A 14,736-nucleotide genomic window follows, 5' to 3' on the forward strand; every position below is an offset into this window, starting at 1 on the left:
GCCAGAGAAGGGAGAGGCAGTGGGTTATTGAGAACAGTGCGCACGCCGGCTGGGCTACCACTCGGGCCAAAAGATATAAGAGAGTGGGAGGAAACCAGAAAATAGCTTTTCTTTTTTATTTCAAAGCCAAAACAAATCAAAACTGAGCATGGTTTTGATTTTCAAACCAAACACAAGCATCATAAAATATGTGCAGCCACATGAATACATCAAACAATGTCTAAAACTTATACTTTTTTGATTCTAATGTTATAAACGTTTATATTTTTATATTTTGATGCACACAAAAGAGCATAATTAAATGAAATTAAACCTATTTTCAGGAATTTCAAATTCTAGGTTGTTACACTTAGCGATCTACAAAAGGAGTTGTCAATCATGCATTGTCATATTTTTATGCTCTTTGAATTAATCTAGGCTACTACATGATTATAAAATCTAACAGTGTTGGCGAAATCTTGGCTAAATATGGGAGAGGCACGAGTGGCTTGGACCCACTTGTCATTAGATGGGATGGCATACAAAAGAATCATTAGTCTTTTTAATATTAGATAGAGATACAAAAACCAAGATAGAGATATAAAGGTGAAGGTAAATGTATACATAGAGATGATAATAGAGAGAGATATATGACTAGGATCGGAGGGAGTAGTCATACATGTCTTGAATTATTGTACTCAAAGTGTCTTTTATTGGTCCAAACTCCAAACTAATATATAGGGTCTGTTTGGTAGATCTCCACGCATCTCTAAAAAGCCTCTTTGGCAGAGCTCCACGAATCTCTAAAAAACAACTCTATTCCTAATTTTTTCAGCCAAATGCTCTAGCTCAGTGAACTCTAGATCTACAAAAAAAACATAGATCTAGCTCCCAGATCCACCAAATCCATGCAGCACCTCAAGGGGTGCTCTAACAAATCTAATTTCATGGAATGGATAAAAATTATCCACCATGCCATTAATTAGTGGAACATGAATGGTTCATTTCATTTCTTTCCTTCTTCCTCACGACTCTTTCTGCCGCCGAGTGTTCCTTCCGGTGCTGTCCTACCACGGCCATGGCCGTACCGCCCCAACTGGCACACAAGCCATGTCAGGTAGTGGCATGCCTTCCCCGGCTATGGCAAGCTCCTCCCCAAGCCATGGCCGTGCCGCGTCGAGCTCCTCCCCAGCCACGACAGCCCCTCCCAAGGCCACGACGAGCCTTCCCGGGCCATGGCGAGCCTTCCCCGTCCACGGGAGCTCCTCCCCAGAGGTAGCTCTAGTGAGGGAGAGTTCACCTAACCCCGCTGTCGTCCGACCTCACTGGTTCATGACCAGGCCGCATAACCCAGCCTCGTCCTCGGCACTGGCCACCCGGCCCTATCCCGCCCATCCGTCCCAATGCAAGCATCGTCCACCTGGCCCCACCCCGCTTGCCCCATCCTAGGCATCGGCCGTGGGCCACTTGCGCTGCATGTATCTACCTAGGATGCCCAGCTTGTGCCACGCAGGAGGAAACAATAGAAGGAAGAAGAATGATTGTTTTTCAGTTTAGCCCTTGCTTATGTTTCAATAATCATGTATGAGTCTATGTTAGAGTTGAAGCTTTACCAAACATTTTTATGAGAAGTCAGCTCCAGAGTTGCTCCATGGTGGAGCATCGACTCCAGAGCTATTTTTCAAAGCTAGAGCTTTACCATACAAGCCCATACTCCCCCGTAGTACGTCCTAGAGCTAGAATATAGTTAGTGTTAGACTTTTTTTTGTCATAGATTAAGGTTGCTCTGTTCTATAATATAGTTAGCTTTAGATTTTTTAGATAGATTAATGAGCACTATGCGAGAGAGCCTTTTTAGGTCGGCTCCTTACCGTTTGTAAGAGTAACTCCAATAGCTTGGCTATTCTTTTTGTGGAGGTTATTTTAGAATATGTATAACAAAAATTAGACTCCAACATATATGCTATCTAATTTTGTAAAGTAGAAAATTGGCTTTTCCTTGATTTTCGGTGGCTATATATAACCAACCACAGGTGCTGGCTATATGACTTTGTAAAATAATAAGACTACTGTAGATCTCTTCTTTTTAAGAAGTTTTTATTTTATAAAATGACTAAACAATGAAATTTGACAACTAATTTTATCCAACCCATTGGAGTTGCTCTATGGGCAGTTGGGCTAGCTCCTCCTACTCATTCGTCGTTAGGAGTCGCCCCCAAAAAATGATTTTTTAGAGGGGTTAGGTATTTATAGGGGCGGCTAAAAAATATGCCGTCCCAATAAACCATTTTCAGAAGTTATAGATTTGGACCAAAAAATTGCAAAAAAAAGAATCTTAACCTGAACAAACCCCACTAGCCAGTCAGACATGCATCACACCAGGCCTCCCGTCGCGTGATTTTCTAGTCAAAGGCCCTGTTTGGCACGGCTCCACTTCACCAGTGAAGCTGTTTTTTAGGCTTCAGCTCCATGAACACCTCTATCAGAGGAGCTGGAGCCATTTTGGTAAATCATTTGGCAAAATAGCTCCTTCCTTAGAATGTGCTCTCACAGATTGCCACGTAGGATGAGGTGATGCCGGGAGAAGCCACTATTTTTTGCTCCTTCGCAACCTAAAGCTCTGTGAGAGTACGTTTTTAGGGGCTTCATTGGTGAAGCCATTTTATTTTACCCTGTTTGGCAGAAAATGGCTCCTGAAGCCGCTGAAGAAGCCCTGCCAAAGGATGCCAAAGCACGCATTGCACAAGCATCAGGGGACTCGAACCCCACAACCTCGCCCCTCAGGCATTCCTTTCCTAACCACACCACCCATAAATAGAGCACTCCTCTCCTAATTACTCCACCCATAAAAGACTTTTGTCCATTTGGGATATTCATTTGCCTCATTTTATCTTGATCTAATTTTAAACTAAGTATTTAGAACCCTAAATAAATTCAAACAAAAAAGTTATCAACTTTTGAGATGTACAACTTTTATTTCGATTGTTTCTTCTTTTGAGATCATTTGAGAATTTTGAATTTCAAATGTAAGAACTTCAAACATAATTTTTTATGGATAGATGATTTCAAATAAAAAAGTTATCAACTACAACAATGCATAATATTTTGAGAACTACAACTTCCATTTTAGTCATTTGTCCATCCAAGGTTGTTTGCAAAATTTGAATTTCAAATGTGAGAACTTTAAATGCAATTTTCCATGAATAGGTGATTTCAAATAAAAATATTGTCAATTACAAAGTTGCATATTTGAGATCTACAACTTCTGTTTTGGTCATTTATCCATCTGAGGCCGTTTGCCAAATTCAAATTTCAAATGTGAAAAGTACAAATGTATTTTCCATGTATAGATGATTTCAAATAAAAAAGTTATCAATTAGAAAGTCGTATAACTTTTTGAGATCCATAACTTTTGTTTTGGTCATTTCTTCATATAAGATAGTTTAAAAAAATTCAATTTTTAATACATAATTCTACTGTTTGGTGCCCATCTACATGAGACCATCAGATGAACAACACTCCTTGCCATATTATTTGTTTGCGGCGCCAATCTAAAAAGAAAAGCAATATATTTGTTTGGCGGTTATATATTTTTGTTTGTATAGGGGATATTTTTTTACAGCAAGAGGCATTTTTTAGAGACGACCCATATATACCATCAGAACTTAAAAAGACTATATTTAGGCAAAATTTTCTAAATAAAAGATATAAATTGCTACTGCCTCCATTCCAAATTATAAGTCATTTTTGCTTTTGTAGATACATTGTTTTTGCTATATACCTAGACATTATGTTTATATCTAAGCACATAGCAAATAAAAACTATAAATTTAGAAAAGCTAAAATGTCTTATAATTTGGAACGAGGGAGTATATTCTTGGCTGGAGTATTTTTTTTAATCCTAGCACATGGTGTTACATTGAATTGATGGTTTTAATAATTTATTTTTTCTTTAAATAATGTTGGCATTCTCGAGACTTTGTGATAGATAGCCAGATAGATAGGTAGGTAGATAGATAGACAAATATAGATAGTTAGATAGGTAGATAGAATAGATAAGATAAATAGATAGATAGATAGATAGATAGATAGATAGATACTCACTACGTCTATGAAAGAATCAATTCTTAGAGTTATCATAAATTAAACTTTTAACTTTAATTAAATTTCTAGAAAAAGATTCTAAAATTAGTATCATTAAATTTATCATAAAATATTTTATAAGATGTGTATTTTATGTTATAAATATTATTATTCTTTTCTATAAAGTTAGTCAAAGTTAAAAAAGTTTGTCTGACATTGATTATAGGAATTGTTTTTTTCATGAACGGAGGGAGTAGATAGATAGATAGATAGATAGATAGATAGATATACATATTTATTTTTTTACTGTGGAGTATATATATATTGTCCATACGATTCATTGGTTGATACGAGACACACGGCACTCAAACAATCATATTGTTGGCATTAGCTCTAAAACCTATCACCCATGGCGAAGTGTCAGAAGCACGTGAGCATCCAAGCACTTTGGCTTCTTTCCATGGTTCTTCTGGCATCCTCAGTTGTTTATGCACGCACAATAAATGGTTACTAATGAATTGTACCCATTCCTTTTTTTGACACAAATACATCTACGTACAGTGATGATTCTGACAAAATTATATGTAACTCTCGATTTTTTAGGGCAAACCAAAGAGGACATCAACACCAGGAGTGTGACGATGATGACAAGGTCAGCAAGCTCCATAATTGGTAGTGGCGAACATCCATTGAGAGGTACATGCGTTGAGACACATAATGGATGGTGGTTGTGCGGAAAAATGCAGTTCAGGAAATATCAGGACTGCGCAGCGTATTGCAGCAAGCACTTTGTTGGGAATTCGGACTAATAAGTGCTCTGTTATCTAATGGTATTATTCTTGAAGCCCTGGTGAACGATGTAACACTATCCTCAAATCAATAAAGTGTGCCAGATCCAGATGGTTTCTCTAAAAAAAAACTATGGAATTTTGCTCCGATGGTCCTATACATGAAAACTGCACAAATCTTAAAGCATCCAATATATTAGTTTAATTAATTTCGAGCTAGGTATTATCTAGCTAAATCCTACCCTGACCCAGACCAAGCCCACCAATTGCTTTGGATCTCATCCTCTGATCCGACCACACATGGATCAGTAAATTTTTCATTTTGATTGACTCATGCGTATGTGCCTTCTCAGCCGCCTTCTTGGGTTGCTCCCTAGTGCGGTGCAGATGATTTTGCTCGAGAAATGGCAGCCGTTCATGCTCAGAGCATATATATATGAGATGACAGTATATGGCCAGCAATGCCAACGTCGAGTGCAGCACGTTAATTAATGGTCCGTTCGCTTGAGCTTATATACCAAATCTATCAGTCATTTAACACTATTTTTCTCTCACAATAAATCAGTGAATAGTAACAATCTCATAGATATTTTTGCGAGCACCCATCTGGTTGGGTGCTCCCAAAAACCTCGTGCCGTCCATGCCAGTGATTATATATGCCTAGACTTTTTGGAGAAGAAGCTTGGGAAACAAAGCAGAAACGGATGGCAACCGAGCAAGGCCATGGTCATTAAGGATGGCGTCTAAGACGATACCTATCTATGAACAAGAAGAACCGATTGATGAAGCAGCACACCAAAAACATGCATGCTTCTGCATATATAGGAACGGATCAGAATATCTAGTAGCGAAGAGGCTTGAACTCGATGGCCTCGATGAGATGAGGCCGCGCTTCGGGTACCACCCCAGCACCTCGAAGCTCACCACCACCTTCTCTCCCTCTTCCCGTTCGTCGCCGCACACATCACCATTCACCCACCCCCATCTCCATCTACCACCACCCGTCCCCACGCAGCCTCGGCTGCCTCGGCGGTGGCTGCACCATGCGGATTCGCATTAAGATGTGTGTTTACACACTTCTCAATGCAAATCCAGTGGTAGAGAGAGTGGGAGCATATGCCCCTTGAGGGCAAAAATAACTTTCCCTGCACCTCCACCTCGGCTCTAGCAGCTGCGGCAACAACAGCTCTGAACTGTTGGAAACCGAGCTTAGGATCGCTCGGCGTCCCCGATCGAATCACCGGCGGCAGCACAGCCCTAGAGTGGTGACCACGCCCAACGAACCAGAAAGAAAGAACGCAACAAACACGTGAGGTTTCCTGCCCAACTTGGCGCAACTTTTCTGGGATTATTGTTCGGTTTACATAAGCTTTAAGTGTTCCACCCCGCCTCCACGATAGTCCTTATTTTCCGGAACACCATGGGACATGCACTGGGCAATGTCGCGACAGGGCCACACACTAGAGATCTCATGAAACACAGGATTTTTGGCCAACTCAATAGCCGACTGGTTATCAACTATAAGTCTGAATTTCTGAACTTCACCTCCAACAAGCTCTACTATCAGCCGACTTAGCCACACCCTCTGATCGACATGCTCCCAAAGCTGCAGCAATATACTCAACTTCACAAGATGATAATGCAACCACCCGTTGTTTCTGTGAAGCCCATGTCACCAGATTAGAACCAAGATAGAAGATTATCCCAGAAGTGCTCTTTCTGTGAACCAAGTCATCTGAGCAATCACTGTCAGTATACCCCCAACCCCAACAGGTTGAGACCTATTCCTTCTCTCTAAAACTTGCAACCATAGTCTAAGTGTGCCAGCAATGTACCTGCAATTCTTTTGACTACAGCCCAATGTTCCTTGGCTGGTGCTTCCATGAATCTGCTAGCAATACCAACTGCATAAGCTTGTCAGGTCCTGTAATCATCAAGTACCTCAAACTCTCAATGATACTTCTGTATCTGGTAGCATCAAGTTCAGTACCAGGTTTTGCAGTAGCAAGCTTCACTCTCTGCTCCATTGGAGTATCCACAGGATTACACCTTGTCATGTATTATACACTTCTAAATGCTAACATGACATTGATTGCTTCCTGTGTAACATGGATGAAATATTCGAAGCTCGTTAGCTCGCTTGGCTAGTGGTTGGCTCGGCTCATGGTCGGCTCATCACGTTATCATAACAAGCCGAGCCGAGCCAAGATTTTAGTTTATTAGTTATAATGAGTCAAATCGAGTCAGCTCGCGAGCCAAACCAGCTACAATTTTAGAAAAAAATTATCATAACTTATATAAGTTTTGTATTATTTCATATTTTACATTTACAAATAGTTGATATGTTAGTTCATATGAATATTTTATTTGATTTAAAACTATTGAATATATTATTTTTTATATTATTAATATTTTTAAGCTTTATTAGATAAATACAAATATTATATTTTCTGTACTTTTTATACCTGGCTCTCGAGCTTAACGAGTCAGCTCGAGCTCGTAACGAGCCGAGAGTTGAGCCAGCTTTCTAGTTTGTTGAGATAACGAGCTAAGCCAAGCTAGCTTGTTATCTTAACAAGAGCTAGATTGAATTGAGCCATAAAAAGGATATTCAAATCAGAGGAATAAAAATTGCAAAAAGGATAAGGCAAACACCTGAGATTACCAGGGCTCAGGCGCGGGTTCCGTCTCGCCCGACTCCTTGGCCTCAGGCGCAAGCTCCGGCTCGCCCGACCCCTTGGCCTCGGACGCAAGTTCCGCCTCGCCTGACCCCTCTTGGGCTCGGGCGCAAACACCGCCTCGCCCGAGCCCCTATATCGGAGCCAGGCTTCCAACGCATATGAACGTACCCTCGATGTGACGCTCGCCATATCCCCCATGCTGCGACAGGGCGTGATGGCAACTATTGCATCCACTCCAGTCACTGTGTAACCTTACCTCTTCCACTGTGAAGTATTGCCTCACAGTAAAAGAGGTATGGAAGAAATTAACCCTTGTCACTGTGGCTGTCTTTTCCTCCTGTTACAGGACACGCTGCAGTATCACCGACCCGACCCCCACGACCTCAACAGAGCTAAGCAACTCTCCACAGGAGCGACCATGCTGCCAGCCATCCCCTGAGGACGAGATGGGCAAGCCTCCATAGGGTCGGAACTATTGCTTCACCATTTACCAGAGATAGATCGCCAGTCAGCATATGTAAAAACCCTGGGCACGCATCCAAAACCAAGACACAACATTAGAACACAAGGCAAGACCACACACTCCAGAGTAGCAAGCACTGCTGTGTCCACCACACAAAGTCGAGACTTAGGACTTAGCCCTCTCTCGCAATCACAGGCTCCGACTCTCACACTGGACGTAGGGCATACTTAGCCCGAACCAGTATAATTTCCTGTGTTCCACTTGCATCACTATCCGGGTTTAGGAGGACACGCAGACTTATTACTCGTTAGTGTCTGGACGACGAGTCTAGACACCGATTCCAGCGTTACCTGTGTGGGATGCAGAGCTGCAGTAAAATGGCTGCCTCCGGGCGGCGATGGTGTGCGTCAGCCAGGTAGCGATTGAAGACAGACAAGATTGACGAAGTCCTCTCGATATCGATGGCATGATTGATGAGTTTGCAAGTACAATGTCACCTGTACGTCGGACCGGAGGAGCAGACGGCTGATTGCAAATAAATTGGACTAAGCAACCATAGAGATACTCCATTAGGCAACCATAGATAGATAGATAGATACTAATTCAACGCAAAGGCTAACACCGACTAAACGTAAAGGTTTTTACTCGAGTTCGATCTTGAGGGCCGTTAACCGTCGAGTTCCAGCATATACCAAAGTCCGAACAACTGTCCGAGTAGCATGTAATAGGCTATCAATGGTAAAACATCCATAACTGGCAACTCAGGATTCTCCATATACCAAGATTCAAGAGCTAATTGACGAATATGAAGAAGCTATTAGTCACCCAACGAAGAACAAGAATGCCTTCGAAAAATCCTAATCAATGACCTTACGAATGCAAGGTGGACAAATCCACTCGAAACAACCGGTCAGGACAGGTTCGTAGAAACAAGACAACCAGAATCAACGAAAATATGCTTCTGAGAGATTGGGACCGGCTGGAAGCAGCAAAAAAGGAAGACAAGATGGCAGAACCAAAAAAAGGAACAGTCTTGAATTTGCCATATGGTAAAAGGAAACACACGGTAATCACACAACCAGAGATTATCGTATCTTCGTTGATAAATATACAAGGAAAAATAACAAGGGAGAAAAAGAAGAAGATGACCAGAAAAAGAAAAAGAGGATCAAGGACCCGAATAAAAGCAAACAGGCTGACTAAATCTATGCTCATCCTATCCCAGGTTATTCAATCCGGATGAGAATAAACAGGCGAACTGAGCCTACACTCGCCCCATCCCAAGTGTTTTCACACTCGGATGAAAGTAAACATACACTCATCCTATCCCATGATGACTGTTCCCATCGTGGATGAGAGCAAAACAAGCTATGAAAGCTTACACGCCCTATCCTGAGTTTTAGCAAATTTGGATGAGAGAACCCGACTGATCTAGCGCCGATGCTTGCCAAGACTCATGAAGTCACAAACCCTATCCCGAGGTTATTCAACCAGGATAAGAGTATATAGGCAAACTAAGCATACACTCACCCTATCCTAGGTGTCTTCACACTTGGATGCATGAAAGTAAACATACACTCGCCCGATCTCATGACTGTTCCCGGTGTGGATGAGAGCAAAGCAAGCTAACAAAGATGATGCTCACCCTATACCGAGTTTTAGCAAATTCGCATAAGAGAACCCGACTGATCTAGTGCCGATGCTCACCAAGACTCATGAAGTCGTAGACCCTATCCTGGGTTATTCAACCCGGATGAGACTAATAAGGCTAACTAAGCCTACTCTCGTCCTATCCCAGGTTATTCAACCCGGATGAGAGTAAATAGGCAAACTAAGCCTACACTCACTTTATCTCATGTTATTCAAACTGGATGAGAGCAAAAGGCTTCAAAGGCCAATGCCCACCATATCACGTGACTGTCCCTAGCAAGGATGAGAGCAAAACATGCTACAAAAGTTGACGCTCGCCTTATCCCTGTTTTAGCAAATTTGGATGAAAGAACCCGACCGATTTAGTGCCGATGCTCAACAAGACTCATAAAGTCGCACAAAGCAGCGTACGATAAAAGAAGGAACATAGCTCTAAGTACAAGGGTACATCTAGGTGCTACACTCACTGAGATAGAAAAGACATATATTAAAAGCACTAGCTACCTGAGTATACTATAAAGGACCCTCTATCCAAGTTCTTTCTACAAAAGAACCTAGATATAAGCTCGAAGGCTGCAGGGTATATAACTATATATCCTCAAGAAAATATTTTCAGTTTCTCAACCTAGGATTTAAAGACCCTCTAACTTTTTGTTCCAAATAGCAAGAGGAGTGCATTTTTTTTCTAAAAAGTGCACACCACTTGAAGCTTGTTTCTACTCGGCAAGACCCGAAGGAACAAGAAGGGGCTTCTAAGATCATCCATACAATACTCGGGGGCTTGTCAGTACTATGTACTGGGGTAGTGTAAGAAAGAGAGAAGATCTAGTCTGACTAGGATTTCTCCCATGTAACTCTAGTAACATTGCTATTCTGTAATCCTATTAGGACTCCTCTCTTGTAACCAACTAGGAATCCTATCTCTTGGACTATATAAAGAAGGACACAACTTTCTTGATCGGGACCTCACCCCGTGTAACACAATGATATCATATGTAACACCCAAAATTTGATTTCCAAATTAATAGGATTTAATTTGATTTAATTAAGTATTTTTGTGAGCATTTAAATTTAGCACTTAAATAATTTTTGTGGAAAATAAAATTTATCATAAGTTTAGAAATATGGTTGTGCATTCATGCTGGAGTAGGGTATTCTTGGTGCTGGTGTTTTGTTTTTATTTTATCTATTTTGCTCAAAAGTTTCCTTGGAAAAAAAGAATTGAAAAAGAAAAAAAAAAGAAGCCTCAGCCAGCGCAGTAGCAGGAGAACTGGCCCAGCGTTCCCCGCGGCCCAGTGCCCCTCTCCCGTTTTCCCCCTCGCGCGGCCCAGCTCCAACTCGCCCCACTGCGCGCGGCCCAGCAAGCAGCCAGCGCGGCTCCCCGGCCCAGGCACGTGCGCCCTGCCCCTTCCAGTCGCTGACACACTGGCCCCACGCGGCAGCGTCCCACTCCTCCTTTCCATCTTCTTCCCCAACCGTGAAGGACTGGGACTCTACCGATGGAGAGCGCCTTCGTCCCGGATTCCACGGGATACGGTTTCTTTTCCAAATCGCAGCTATTTGAGGCCCCGGCTCTCTCTCCGTGTTTCCGTTTCGTCGCCGTGGAGCCCTAGCCAATGTCGTAAGCCCCAGTCGGGATCTCATCGTGGAGCAGATCGCGCCGTCGCCGTGGTCGTCACCTCGTGCTGCGCAAATATCGTCGACAAACTGTGTGCCGAGCTTGGCAGCAAGGTGACGGAACCTCCGAGCTTTTTCCCGTGTCCTCTCTCAATTCCAGAAGCCCGTGCGGCCTCGCCGAGCACTGTAGGGGAGCTCTCGTCCGCCATTGCACGCTGCGCGCTCTCCCCGAGATCAATCCGAGCCCTGAAAACCCCTAGGTGAGTTCGCTTGAGTCCCCTCTTCGTTCCTGTGCCCTTGGTTTGGAGTTTGGCCCACCGTAGTGCGCGTTCCACATCTCCGACGGTGCCCCGGCCATGGTGCCGCCGCGGGATGCCTGTTCCGGCGAGGCGGCCGACCGGCATCTTCCCCAGGCGCAATCTCGACCGTCCATTCCTAATCCGAAAGCCCGGGTCGGCCGATACCCTTTCGGCTGTAAAGTTTGCTAAAGAGCCCGTGTATTCCTTCATTTTTGAACCCGCAGTCCAAAGCGGCTTTGCGGTTTTACGCGTTCGGAAGTTGAAAACGTATTTTCGATCGGTTTAGTTCAAAGTATGCTTTCCAAAAGTTACCGTTATGCCACTGATCTTGTTTTGCTCATAACATGCTCATTTTAAATCCAATTTGGTCCATTCAAATTTTGTTAGGTTCGTATTTACGAGCTCTACATGTTAGAAGTATTATTTCACTGTTTTGAAACTTTTTGATTTCGTAGTACTATTTAATTAATTATTATTCTATAGAAAATCTTAGAAAATTCATAACTTCCTCGTTTTAATTTCGATTTTTGTGAACTTTACGTTTATGTGATCGTAGCGCTGCGTAGAATATTTTGATAAACTTTTATATTTGTTTTGCTACTGTTTGGTGTATTGTTCTAATAATAGCTTGTTTGCTTCGTGTATAGACGGTGAGCAATACGTTGGTGATCAAGGTCAATCTTTTGAAGACCAGCAGCAAGCTCAGGAGAGCTTTGATCAAGGCAAGTATAACTGGGGATCATCCTTGTTACCTATACACAATTAATACAATATATATCATATGCATGTGTCCACCTTGATGACCTTAGCAAAATCATAGATGATTGTTATCCTGAATTCCTTGTTACCGGATATGCATTTGGGTAGTTCTTGCTAGTGCTTGATTAATAATCCATGATCTTGTAACATGAATGTTTGGATGTACAATAAACAATAAAATAAGTTTTCTAGCAACTTGAATATAAAGGGTGGAAAGAACTCTAGCTTTCGCTAGATTGATCTTGACCCTCCATAAGGACTTATCCCTTGGCAAAAGCTGGGACAACTCGTACAACCATGAGGGCTACATGGCTCTGGTTTTAGCTCAGTATGAGGACCTTTTTCTAGCTTGTTAGCGGTTACCTTAAATGGCGTAAGAATGGCTAGACACGTTGGGTATAGTGTGGCCTCTGTCCATGTGTATAGGCTGCGGGTTATGTGCCATGGAAGGGGGGCTCTATATCTGCCTGCCGAGTGAATCTAATGACCCTAACTTGTTAGACGAAACCTTTGAAAGGCTTCATAGTGAACCCTGCCGACCTCCCTAGGAAGGGGGTTAAGAGACTTGCAACCTCGGGCGAAAGGGTAAATCACGACTCATGGGTAAAGATGTACAACCTCTGCAGAGTGTTAAATCTGGTATACTAGCCGTGCCCACGGATATGGGCGACCCGGAAAACTGACGGAATAGATGGACACTGATGAACATGATTAATGATGATAAATGATGGTTTATTATGTTGTTTATATGTGTTATTCTTAATTCTTGTATACATTGATCATGTGGTTATGGGGTTAATTATGCTACCTTGATATTTGCTATCCAATGATTAAACATGCTATCCACTATTAAAAGCTAAATGCAGTCAAAAAAGTGTCAACTATTTGAGCCTCATGAACCTCTGGTTATACTTGTTGAGTACGATATGTGCTCACTCTTGCAATTTCCCCCTCACCTCAGGAGAAGTTTTGGGCTTGTGATCAACCAGTCAGTTGGATCCTGTGGAGAGAAGTTAATACCCGAAGTTTGGAGTTGTCTATCCGTTGTTTGCTATCAAAGGTTATATCTTTTATATTAAGTACGTTATATATTTACACATTGTCTTTTGATATGACCCCTTATTTGTAGCTATATGTGAGATTTGGTTTCTAAAACTCACATATGGTGCATATCTGGTTTTGTCCTTAAAATCGGATATTACATCATACAATCAATCCAACACAAAGGCTCACACTCACTAGACGTAAAGGTTTTTACTCGAGTTTGATCTCGAGGGCCCGAACCAGAATAAATCGACTGTCTCTTGCATTAATCGTCGAGTTCCGGCATATGCCAAAGTCCAAACAACTATCCTGGGTACCTAATGATAGGCTATCACTGATAAAACATCGATAGGTGTCTAGACCAAACACAAGCATCGATCATAAAATATGTGCAGTGGTATGAATGTATCAGCAAGTGTCGAAACCTGATATTTGATTTTAATATTATAATTTTTATTGTTTTCTATATTTATGACTAGAATATATTTTTTGAATGCTGGTGCATAGTCTTACATTGAACTGACGGTTAAAAATTTATTTTTGTTTAAATAATATTGGAAGTATCGAGACATTGTGATAGACAACCATTAGATAGATAGACGATAGATATATAGATATAGGTAGATATACTTGGATAGACAGATAGATAGACACATAGATGTATAAATAGACGGAACAGATGAATAGACGAACGGATAGATAGATAGATAGATAGATAGATAGATAGATAGATAGATAGATAGATAGATAGATAGATAGATAGATAGACTGATTAATAGATAGATTGCTAGATGGCTTAATTAATTGATTGATTTTTACTATGGAGTGTGTATATATATTGTTGTCCATATGACATACGAGGCACACTACACTCAAACAATCATATTGTTGGCATTAGCTCTTACCTAAAACCAATGGCGAAGTGCGAGAGGCAAGTGAGCATCCAAGGACTTTGGCTGCTTTCCATTGTTCTTTTGGCATCCTCAGTTGTTTGTGCAGGCACAATAGATGGTAATCAATGAATTATACCCATTGTCTTTTGACGCAAATACATACACATATAGTGTTCATTCTGACAAAATTGCATGTAATTTGATTGACCTTTATTAGGGCAAACTAATAAAGAGGACATCAACGCTAGGAGTGTGACGATGGCCACGTCAAGGTCAGCAAGCTACATAGTTGGTAGTGATGGAGGTCGTATGAGAGGTTCATGTACTAAGAGATCTGATGGATGGTGGTGGTGCGGAAGGCTCCGCTTTAAGACAGAGATGCAGTGTGAAGAGCATTGCACGTTGCACTTTGTTGGAAAGGACCAATAATTGTTTTGTTATCTAATCATGCTTGTACCAATGGATCAACTATAAGCTAAC

This window comes from Sorghum bicolor, chromosome 7 (assembly GCF_000003195.3).
Source record: "Sorghum bicolor cultivar BTx623 chromosome 7, Sorghum_bicolor_NCBIv3, whole genome shotgun sequence".
Classification (NCBI taxonomy): Eukaryota; Viridiplantae; Streptophyta; class Magnoliopsida; order Poales; family Poaceae; genus Sorghum; species Sorghum bicolor.